The 10,181-nt window shown below is 33.6% G+C and overlaps 1 long non-coding RNA gene across 1 annotated transcript; it reads right to left on the bottom strand.

Moving 5' to 3' along the window:
• Positions 1 to 1,400: 1,400 nt before the first annotated feature.
• LOC144959931 (uncharacterized) lies at positions 1,401 to 7,520 on the bottom strand. The gene is made up of 4 exons (XR_013642715.1): positions 7,364 to 7,520; positions 3,855 to 3,923; positions 2,635 to 2,754; positions 1,401 to 1,499 (listed from the first exon to the last, which is right to left on the bottom strand). It is a non-coding gene; the product is annotated as an uncharacterized LOC144959931 (long non-coding RNA).
• Between the last annotated feature and the right edge of the window lie 2,661 nt (positions 7,521 to 10,181).

The raw sequence follows: 10,181 nt of genomic DNA, 5'->3' as shown, positions 1-10,181 counted from the left end.
CTTGGCCAAGCGCATTCTATCTATAGGATTTTTTAAAAAATCATGTTGAAAAATATATAATCTGTGTTTATATACTACTACTACATACTACTACTACTACTACTACTACTATACTATACTATACTACCTACTACTACTACTACTACTACACTACTACTACTACTACACTCTACTACTACTACTACACTACTACATACTACTACTACTACACTACTACTACTACTACTACTACTATACTACTACTACTATACTACTACTAACTACTATACTACTACTACTACTACTACTACTACTATACTACTACTACTACACTACTACTACTCACTACTACTACTACTATACTACTACTACTACTACTACTACTACTACTACTACACTACTACTACTACTACTACACTACTACTTACTACTACTACTACAACTACTTACTAACTACTACTACTACTACTACAACTTACTACTACTACTACTACTACTACTATACTACTACTACTACTACTACTATACTACAATACACTACTACTACTACTACTACTACTACTACTACTACTACTTACTACTACTACTACTACTACTACTACTACTACTACTACTACTACTACTACTACCAATAATAATAATAATAATAATAATAATAATAATAATAATAATAATAATAATAATAATAATAATAATAATAATAAAGTTTATAAATCTTGTTTCAAATTTACCGCAAAAACTAATGAACAAATAAACTCCACATATTCCCTCTTATCAATATTGTAGCATTTTGTGTCGCCATAGGGATATTTTACAGCTTTAGCTTATGAGATTTGTATCGGTTCAATACACAGTTGCGAATGAAAATTTTATGACAAAATTGAGGTTAAAAATCTATGATTTTGATTATGAATCAAAATACCGTAACGTCACTGCGCGTGTCAGCCATTGACGATATATAAAACCCTCACTTTCGGAAATTCCCCTTGTTCGTCATTGCCGCTTATCTTATTTCTTTAGTTTTTGCGTTCGTTTATCACATGGTTTATCTATCCCCTTGGTATAACCCTTCATTTAATATAGATAATTAATTGTAAGATTTAAAAAAGCAAACAACTCAAATAGAGGGCAACATTTAATATTTAGGACAAGACATGGCGCCTGTTAATCGATATAATATTTTTTTTTTATGACAGATACAACGTTGTTAACCGTCAGGTAGTCATTTGACACCTAACAATTGTGAGATAATGTGAGTAAAGAGCCTTTTACCAAGAACTCCACCATGCGTCGAGCGAGGCTCTAACCAAGGACCTTCCGATCCGAAAGCGAGTATCATACCACAAGACCTCATAGCCGTACTAGAGTAGAAGATATGATGTCACGATTTATCTACCCTATTGAAACATATCTATACTTACCCTCTCAAGTGATGGATTGGAAAAATTAGGTGCGAGATTGACATAGATCATATCTTGTCTTTGATCGACATACTCTGTGATTGACGCTTAAATTTGGTTCTGGCAATGGACAAAAAGAGCTTATTAGCCATTAACTAATTAAGAAAGTTAGTAGCAGGCACCGTTGTAAGATAAAGAACTGAAGAAATGCGTATGAAACGTGCCAGACAAATCAAGAAAGATAAATACGAGGGAAAAAAAAAACAACAAACATCCCAAAACATCAGTCGACTGATAAACAAAAATAGAAAGGTAGATAGATAGATATATAGATAGATAAATATATAGATAAATATATAGATAGATTAGATCGATCGATAGATAAATAGATAGATAGATTAGATCAATAGATAGATAAATAGATAGATACATTAGATCGATAGATAGATAAATAGATAGATAGATTAGATCAATGGATAGATAAATAGATAGATAGATTAGATCGATAGATAGATAGATAGATAGATAGATAAATTAGATCGATAGATAGATAAATAGATAGATAGATTAGATCGATAAATAGATAGATGGATGGTTAGATATATATCGATGACCCGTTGATCAAACCTCTGAAGTATAGTATGGCAATAGTATCTTTGCGATACTATACTTCAGAGGTTTGATCAACGGGCCATCGATATATAGATAGATAGATAGGTAGATTGGTAGGATCGGACAGATGGGATATATAGATAGATGAGATATATACATTCCTGTCTCAACTTCAAAGAATACAGGAACGTAACTTGGCTGGCATAGCCACTGAACTGCATATATGTGTTCACAACACCTTTCAATGCTAGGTTATTAAAAATTGCATATCTTCGGATAATAGAAACTTTGATCACTCAGGCCATGGCACATTGAATAGCACATCTGGATTTCCAGTCCTGTTCTGTTTTATTTGTTTGCTTGATTAATTAGTTTTACTTTCTTGTTATTCAAGACACTCTCTAACGATGCAAAGATCAATCTTTGGAAAAGTCTCTTTACTTACATTCTCTCACCGTACTCATGTGTAAAATGAGTACCTGACCGCCATCAGCGTTGTCTATGTCTCAATCGTTACCTCGCCTAGCATGCGTCACGCCTCATTTAGTGTTAACGTGTTGCTGGTGTCTAGGATCCCTAGTCAAGCTCTTTGACCGAAGCGAGTGTAATACAACAAGACCACTAAGCGGAACATTCAACTTACCACGATGTAATCAACTCTGTCTTTGTCCTTAAGAGCTCTGTTGGTAGATGGAGAAATTCGTACAATGTAACAGGCCGATCCACTTATGGCAACAACAAGTGAATTGTAATTGCTTGGCTCCTGAGAAAGTAAATGATTTAATGTATGTGTTGTCATAGTAAATGGTTTAATACATGTGTCAAAATTGTAAATGTATTAATACATGTGTCAACATAATAAATGATTAAAGACATGTGTTGACATGGTAACTGGTTTAATTCATGTATTGGCATCATCGTCACCATCGTCATCACAACCACCATCATCATCATCATCATCATCATCATCATCATCATCATCATCATCATCATCATCATCATCATCATCAACATCATCATCATCATCATCATCATCATCATCATAGTCTTCATTCTCATGTGCTATAGTAAACCAAACATTGAAACACGCCAATGAATAACCCATACAACTCTCACCGAAACAAGAATTTAAGCCACGCGTTGTAAGCGATTGTTGTATACAACAATGAATATAACATCTTCAAAAAAGGACCAATTAAAATGTTTATTACTTTTTACAGCCCAGCATCACTCTGATAAGCAATGTTTTGATACATTTCTCTTTTTATCATGGGAAAGAAAGATAACATGTCATATTCAAACCTGAGAATAATTCGTAAAATTGATCAATTTTGGATCTTGAATAACTTCATGACCATCTTAAAGTCATTAAAACGTATTGAAAATGAAATTTCATGCCAGATTACGAAAATCAAGGGGTTTGAATTGAGGGTAAATTGTTTATTTGTAAATCTATTCAAAAGGACTTCACTTTTAATAATTCCAAAAATTACGAATTATTAGATTTTCATTTTTTTAAATAGATCTTTTATATAGCCCAATATCCAATAAACGTATTCAAATCGCTCTACAATGGGTCCATGGCCAACAGCAACACTTAACATGTAGTACGATACATGACGCCTGTTAGGCGATATTACTTTTTTTCCGGACAGACACAACGACGCTGTTAACGGCCATGTAATCATGTTACACCTGAGTAGAGTGAGAGAATGTGAGTAAAGAGCTTTTTCCAAGGATTCATCTATGCGCTGATTGACGCTTGAACCCAGGACCTTTCGATTCGAAAGCGAGTGTCATACCACAAGACCACATAACCTTACAAGTAGGCAGGTCTGCATAGGTGAGGGAAGAATGACTTACTGATGATTCGTGAAGTTCCATCCTGTAGTCGCCAATCTGGTCCAATGTCCGTATCTTATACCTGACAGCCTATCGGAAAGATACAAAAATTAACAAGTTCTTCAGAGGAGTCAGGCCCAAGAATCTGGGGTATATGTCTAGATTTCTATAATGTTAAACGGAGAGGGGCAGCGTGGCTCAGAGATACATTCCTTGCTTCGTACCCGAAAGGTTCAGAGTTCGATTACCCGCTGCGCTGTGTGGCCTTGAACAAGTCACATCGCCCTAGCTCAATAAGAGGCTCTGTACTGCGGCTGACGCCTGGGTTATTCTAGTGTTCCCTATTGAATGAATACAGGGAATTTTATTTATTTATTCATCTAAAAAGAATTATAGTAACAATTGTCTTGCTACCCTTTGGATAAGACGCTAGTTTATCGTAAAGTACTTTCCGCCAGAATTTTTAAACTCATCCCCCTACCCAATCACTATATGTTGCTGTGTCACGGGTCAGAGGCTATAGCGGCTTACACTTCATGTTGGGCGACACAGAAAAATCAACAGAGGATGTACCAAGTTATACAGACAACAATGTTTACCAATCTGCCCTCATTAAATGATGGTTGGTACAATAACGAATGAAAATAGTTCTTTCCCCGCGAAATTGCGGGATTTTTACTACTTTAATCGGGATCAATCCAAGTCCATTTGCATGTGAAGCGAATGCTCCATCGACTGAGCTATCGGAAAGATTAAAAATACACGTGAACATAATATTGTAAAAAGTCTTTAGAAGGATCACTACAAGTTAACATTGACAATCATAGTGATTAGCAAGTCTTAGATCTCAGTCTACGTGCACATATTTTCAGATCTGATAACCAAACGCAACTTTGGCCCGATTTAGCATCGACTTTATGGACAATATTCTGCATTGATTTGAGTGTATTCCCATTACAGCAATGAGTTCATAATAACAACTGGCCCATCGGACTTGAAATTAAGCACACGTAAGTGTGAGTCCGACGTGTCCGTATACTATGCAGGTCTGACATCCGAACCCACTTATGGGCCTTGTTTAACACAGTTTTAATGGACAATGTTTTGCGTCACTTAAAAGAAATAAAATATTTCGATTACAAAAAAGGCCCAAAATAAGGGATCGGGTTATCAGACCTGCAAATAAGTGAACGTCGTGTGTGTCAATTATCGGCAGTGATTCCAGTCATACACCGTAGATGAATTTCTATATAATTTTCAGAAAATTGAAAACGTCATTTCAGGATTGATGAAAAATTAAAAATACGAACGGTCAGTCTGTTGTTTATGGCAGTGGATAAAATAGAAATAGCCATTCAGAGAGATTGGGCCCATGGAACGGAGTTTCTCTAGATAGTTCGAAGATGACGTCACTCAGGTCTTTGTTATTGTTTTTTGCCATCCGCGTTTATGAGTAATGTCCACTGAACTGTATTAACCCGACTATAAACGTTCATGGATACACACAGTTTTGTGTGTTGGTCCGTTATACTTCCGGATGGCAATGTTATGAGCTTCTTAGCCAAGCGCATACTATCTATAGCGTGAAACGGACACTAACAATCGCTCGTTATTATTTTGAAAGACGTTATTATAACGCAAAGTACTTTCCGCCAAATCTGACAGACTCAGCAGCCCATTCACTGATGGGTGAAAAACTAAGAGGATGGCGGGTGGGGGGGGGGGGGGGGGGGAGGTGGCGCTTCAGAAAAAAAATCTAAACTGCCCCCTGGATCGATCTTGGTTCTTTGCCGGTAAACTAAACTTGAGCTTTTATATGGCGCAATATCCACTTAATGTGTTCAAAGCGCTTTACAATGGGTCCCTGATCAACAGCAACATGTAACATGTATAACTTGACATGACGCCTCTTAGGCTATATTACATATTTTTCCGACAGAGACAACGTTGTTAACGGCCAGATACTCATCATACACTTGATTACGGTTTGATAATGTGAGTAAAGAGCCTTTTCCAAGGACTCAACTATGCACTGAGCGAGGCTCGAATTCAGGACCTTCCGATCCAAAAGAGAGAGTCATACTACATAGCCATCACGTAAAGCGAGTGCTCTACCAATTTAGCAATGGGGAAGGCCTTGACGACCGATAAGAACATATTATATAATAACAAGTAGGTTTTGAAAAAAATGTTTAACTCACTCAACCCTGACACCGACTATATCCGTAGTTTACTCGGGTTACATTTACCCCCTGCCTATTTATTACATCTTTATGAGAAAATTTTTGGCGTAGTATCAAAGCTAATGTTTTTAATTTTTGCATGTTAATGGTAGTTGTTAATGTAAATAGTCATTTTAATACATTTTTTCCAATTTTGAAAAGCAGCAAAAATCTCCAGGATTGAGTGAGCTAAACGAAATAATTTGTTTTATATTTCCTAGATGTTCATCGTAGATGCGTTGCCCATAGTCAGAGTTAATTGTCGTACTGGAAAGACAGTAATATTTAAAAATTTGGTCAGAAGACTTGTCCTCTAACTATAGATCGATTTTAATGACCCGAGAGGTGCCAGTTTTTTTGTTTTTTTTGTTATTATTTTTTTTTTGTTTGTTGACAATATGAAGTCCATTTAATTCAAATGAAGAGTTTATTTTCTGACCAAATGTTTAAGTATATGTCTCTCCATTCTACGAACAAATTCCACAAAATATTTTGCGTACGTAAAATAATTATTAAACAACGTTATTTGTCATTTAACATTCTCAATATTTAACAGATTTTTCCTTTGGCTGGGGAATGTTATGAGTTTTTAAAACAAAACGCATAGCATCAGTATTTAGATAAAATTTATTTTGCTTGCTTACATGAGTAAAAAAAGAAGAGATAATTAGTAGTTTGTAAAATACTCACAACATCCGACGGCGGTATATTACGTACTTGCACACAAAACTAAGTATAGTTTTGAACGTTTATAGGTGTTGTGCGCTTGGCTAAGAAACAATGCCAATCCGGGAGTATAACGGGCTAACATACAAAACTCCCTGTCACCGTCAACGTTTACAGCCTGGTTAATACAGTTAAGTGAGATTTACTGAATTAACATGGATGGCATAAAAAAAATAGCAGAGATCTAAGTGACATCAACTTCATTTTATCTTTAGTCTGATAGAAACAATTAATGAGAGCTAATAATTGAAATGGCTGTCTAAAAACAATAACAAAGAGCTGAGTGACGTCATTTTCATTCCAAATCTATCGAGTATCTGGTTACCTCCGACATAAAATTTTTACAACATTTGGTCACATAAAATCAAGATTACCTCAGCAAAAGTTGATCGGTGAAATCAAGCTTACCTCAAAAAAATTTGGTCACGTAAAATCAAATTACTTTAACAATAGATATTCACGTAAAATCAATCTTACCTCGACAAAAGTTTGTCACGTAAATTCAAGCTTACCTCAAAAAAATTTGGTCACGTAAAATCAAACTTACATCAACACAATTTGGTCACGTAAATGTAGGCTTACCTCAACTTGCACAAAAGACAAGAGAGCGAAAACAAGGAAGAGTTTCATAGCTGGAGATTTTGATAGCATTCTGGTTGGTGAAAAGGTGATATAATGATTTAATAAATGATTCGTCACAAATATATAGATGGAAGATTTGTCACGTGTGCAATAAATCAAAACTTTCTAAATCTGAAAAAAACCACATATTCCAGATTTAGGCCAGAAAACTCTCCCTTCAAATAACGATCGATTAAAATAATCATCTAGTTAAAAACTTTTAACCCTGAGACCTAAATAAAGACTTTGAAAAGTCGCAGATTTGAAAAAAATTGCTACAACGGGTTTAATTTTAATCGATTATTATATGACGGATTTTTTTTTCAATGTATAAAATATGAAATTCTTTTTTCAGAAAACACCAGTTATTGTCGTGACAATAAATTGATAAAACTTTATGTTAGTTGATATGTAATTATTTTTAACCTGATTCACTCGTTAACTGCCGTGCTCTGGAAAAAAACAAACAAACAAGAACATGTATTTAAAATGTTGGCCAGAAAACTCGTCCTTCAAATTAATATTTACCGATTTACATGACACAGATCTTGGCAGAAACTCACAACACTTGGCGATGTTTCAGGTTTGAGTGTTACAGTTCCCGTCAAGATGAGAATTATTGAAATAGGTCGATATTTGAAAGGCGAGTTTTCTGGTCACATTTTTAAATAGTTGTTTTATTTCAGAGTGAGTCAGTAAGCTGGGTAAACACATTTTTTAAAAAAATGAGCTTTTATATAGCGCAATATCCACTAAACGTGCTCAAAGCGCTTTACAAGGGGTCCCTGGCCAACAGCAACACTAACATTTAGAACGGGACATGGCGCCTGTTAGGCGATATTACAAATTTTTGTTCGGACAAAGACAACGCTGTTAATGGCCAGGTACTCATTTTACACCTGAATACGGTGAGAGAATGTGAGTAAAGATCCTTTTCCAAGGACTCAACTATGCGCCGAGCGCGAGACTCGAACCCATGACCTTCCGATCCGAAAGCGAGTGGCATACCACTAGACCACATAGCCGCACTAAACTATATTTAATTTGCTTTGTGTTATTTTTATGTTTTCAACATGATAAAGTTTGTTCTGATATTTCGTATCGGTGGTTCGGCGTTGAATTGACTCATCGTACAACAAAAGTTGAAAGAGAATGGGCGGGACAATCTAAATTGTAGATGTCTGGGTCAGAGTCAGACTGAACGCAAACCACCAGTTGTGTTGATTTTGGTATTGTGTTCAGGGTGATGATAATGTTGATGATGACAATGATTATATATTATATTTGAATCATTGTTAATTATTATGTTTACTATTATTATTATTATTATTATATTAATTATTATTATTATTATTATTATTATTATTATTATTATTATTATTATTATTATTATTATTATTATTATTATTATATTATTATTTATTATTATTATTATTATTTATTATTATTATTATTATTATTATATTATTATTATTATTGTTTTTTTATTATTATTATTATTATTAATTATTATTATTATTATTATTATTATTATTATTATTATTATTATTATTATTACTATTATTATTATTATTATTATTATTATTATTATTATTATTATTATTATTATTATTATTATTATTATTATTATTATCATTATTGTTATTATATTATTATGATTATTATTATTATTATTATTATTATTATTATTATTATTATTATTATTATTATTATTATTATTGCTATTATTATTATTATTATTATTATTATTATTATTATTATTATTATTATTATTATTATTATTATTACTATTATTACTATTATTATTATTATTATTATTATTATTATTATTATTATTATTATTATTATTATTATTATTACTAGTAAAAAGCCCGCAATCTCGCGGGGAAAGAACTATTTTCATTCAGGTTTGTTCTAGAGTTTTTAAAATACTTCTATATAATGACAAACTGAATAAATAAATGCCTGACAAAATATCAACGGTTAAAATACACATTTAAAGAATACTGGGGATGTAGGAGCTTTCGGAATGTCTCCCCTTTACTTAACTTATGGAAAAACAAACACCCTAGCACCTTTAATAACATGACTAACCTCTCGACCTAACCCTAATAGTAAAAAAAGAATCAAAATGGCGACTGAAATACCTTCATGTGATCAAGTGAATAATATCACTATGAATGCCACGAATTGCTGAAAAATGCCAACACACACACATGTATACACCACACACAACACACACACACACAAACATACACACATAGACACACACACACACACACAAACATACACGCAATTAGAACAAAACTGATCACCGCTAAATCAACAACACAACGGAAGTAATAATAATACTTGATGTCATAAATCGATGACGCAAACTGACAACTTTTTACAGTGACGAAATTGGTTGATTTTGAGAGTGTTTTAGTGTCGTCGGTACGTATTTTATGATATCTGTGTGACTCAACGAACATTCAAACTGACTTTATATTATAAAAGGAAATCAAGTTATCTGTTTATCTATCTGTAAAAAATACATTTCTAATTTTCAAATCTTTCCGTAGAGTTGTGCACCGTATCAATTTTTTTATTGACTCAAATAAGCACAATGTTCTCCACAATGCTATATTTTTTAAAGAAAGGATATAAATTGTCACTCACATTATATGGCCGAGACGTTCGTTTCTGTGGGTTTATTCCACGTCCTCAGTCGGCGTAATGTCCGAAGAAAAAAATTTGTATTCCATACGAGGTGCTTGTCCTTGCTTCCGTTGTGTAG

Source organism: Berghia stephanieae, chromosome 14, assembly GCF_034508935.2.
Source record: "Berghia stephanieae isolate SIO BIC M18660-M18661 chromosome 14, UCSD_Bste_1.3, whole genome shotgun sequence".
NCBI classification, from domain to species: Eukaryota; Metazoa; Mollusca; class Gastropoda; order Nudibranchia; family Aeolidiidae; genus Berghia; species Berghia stephanieae.
This window is presented reverse-complemented; position numbering and strand designations above follow the sequence as displayed.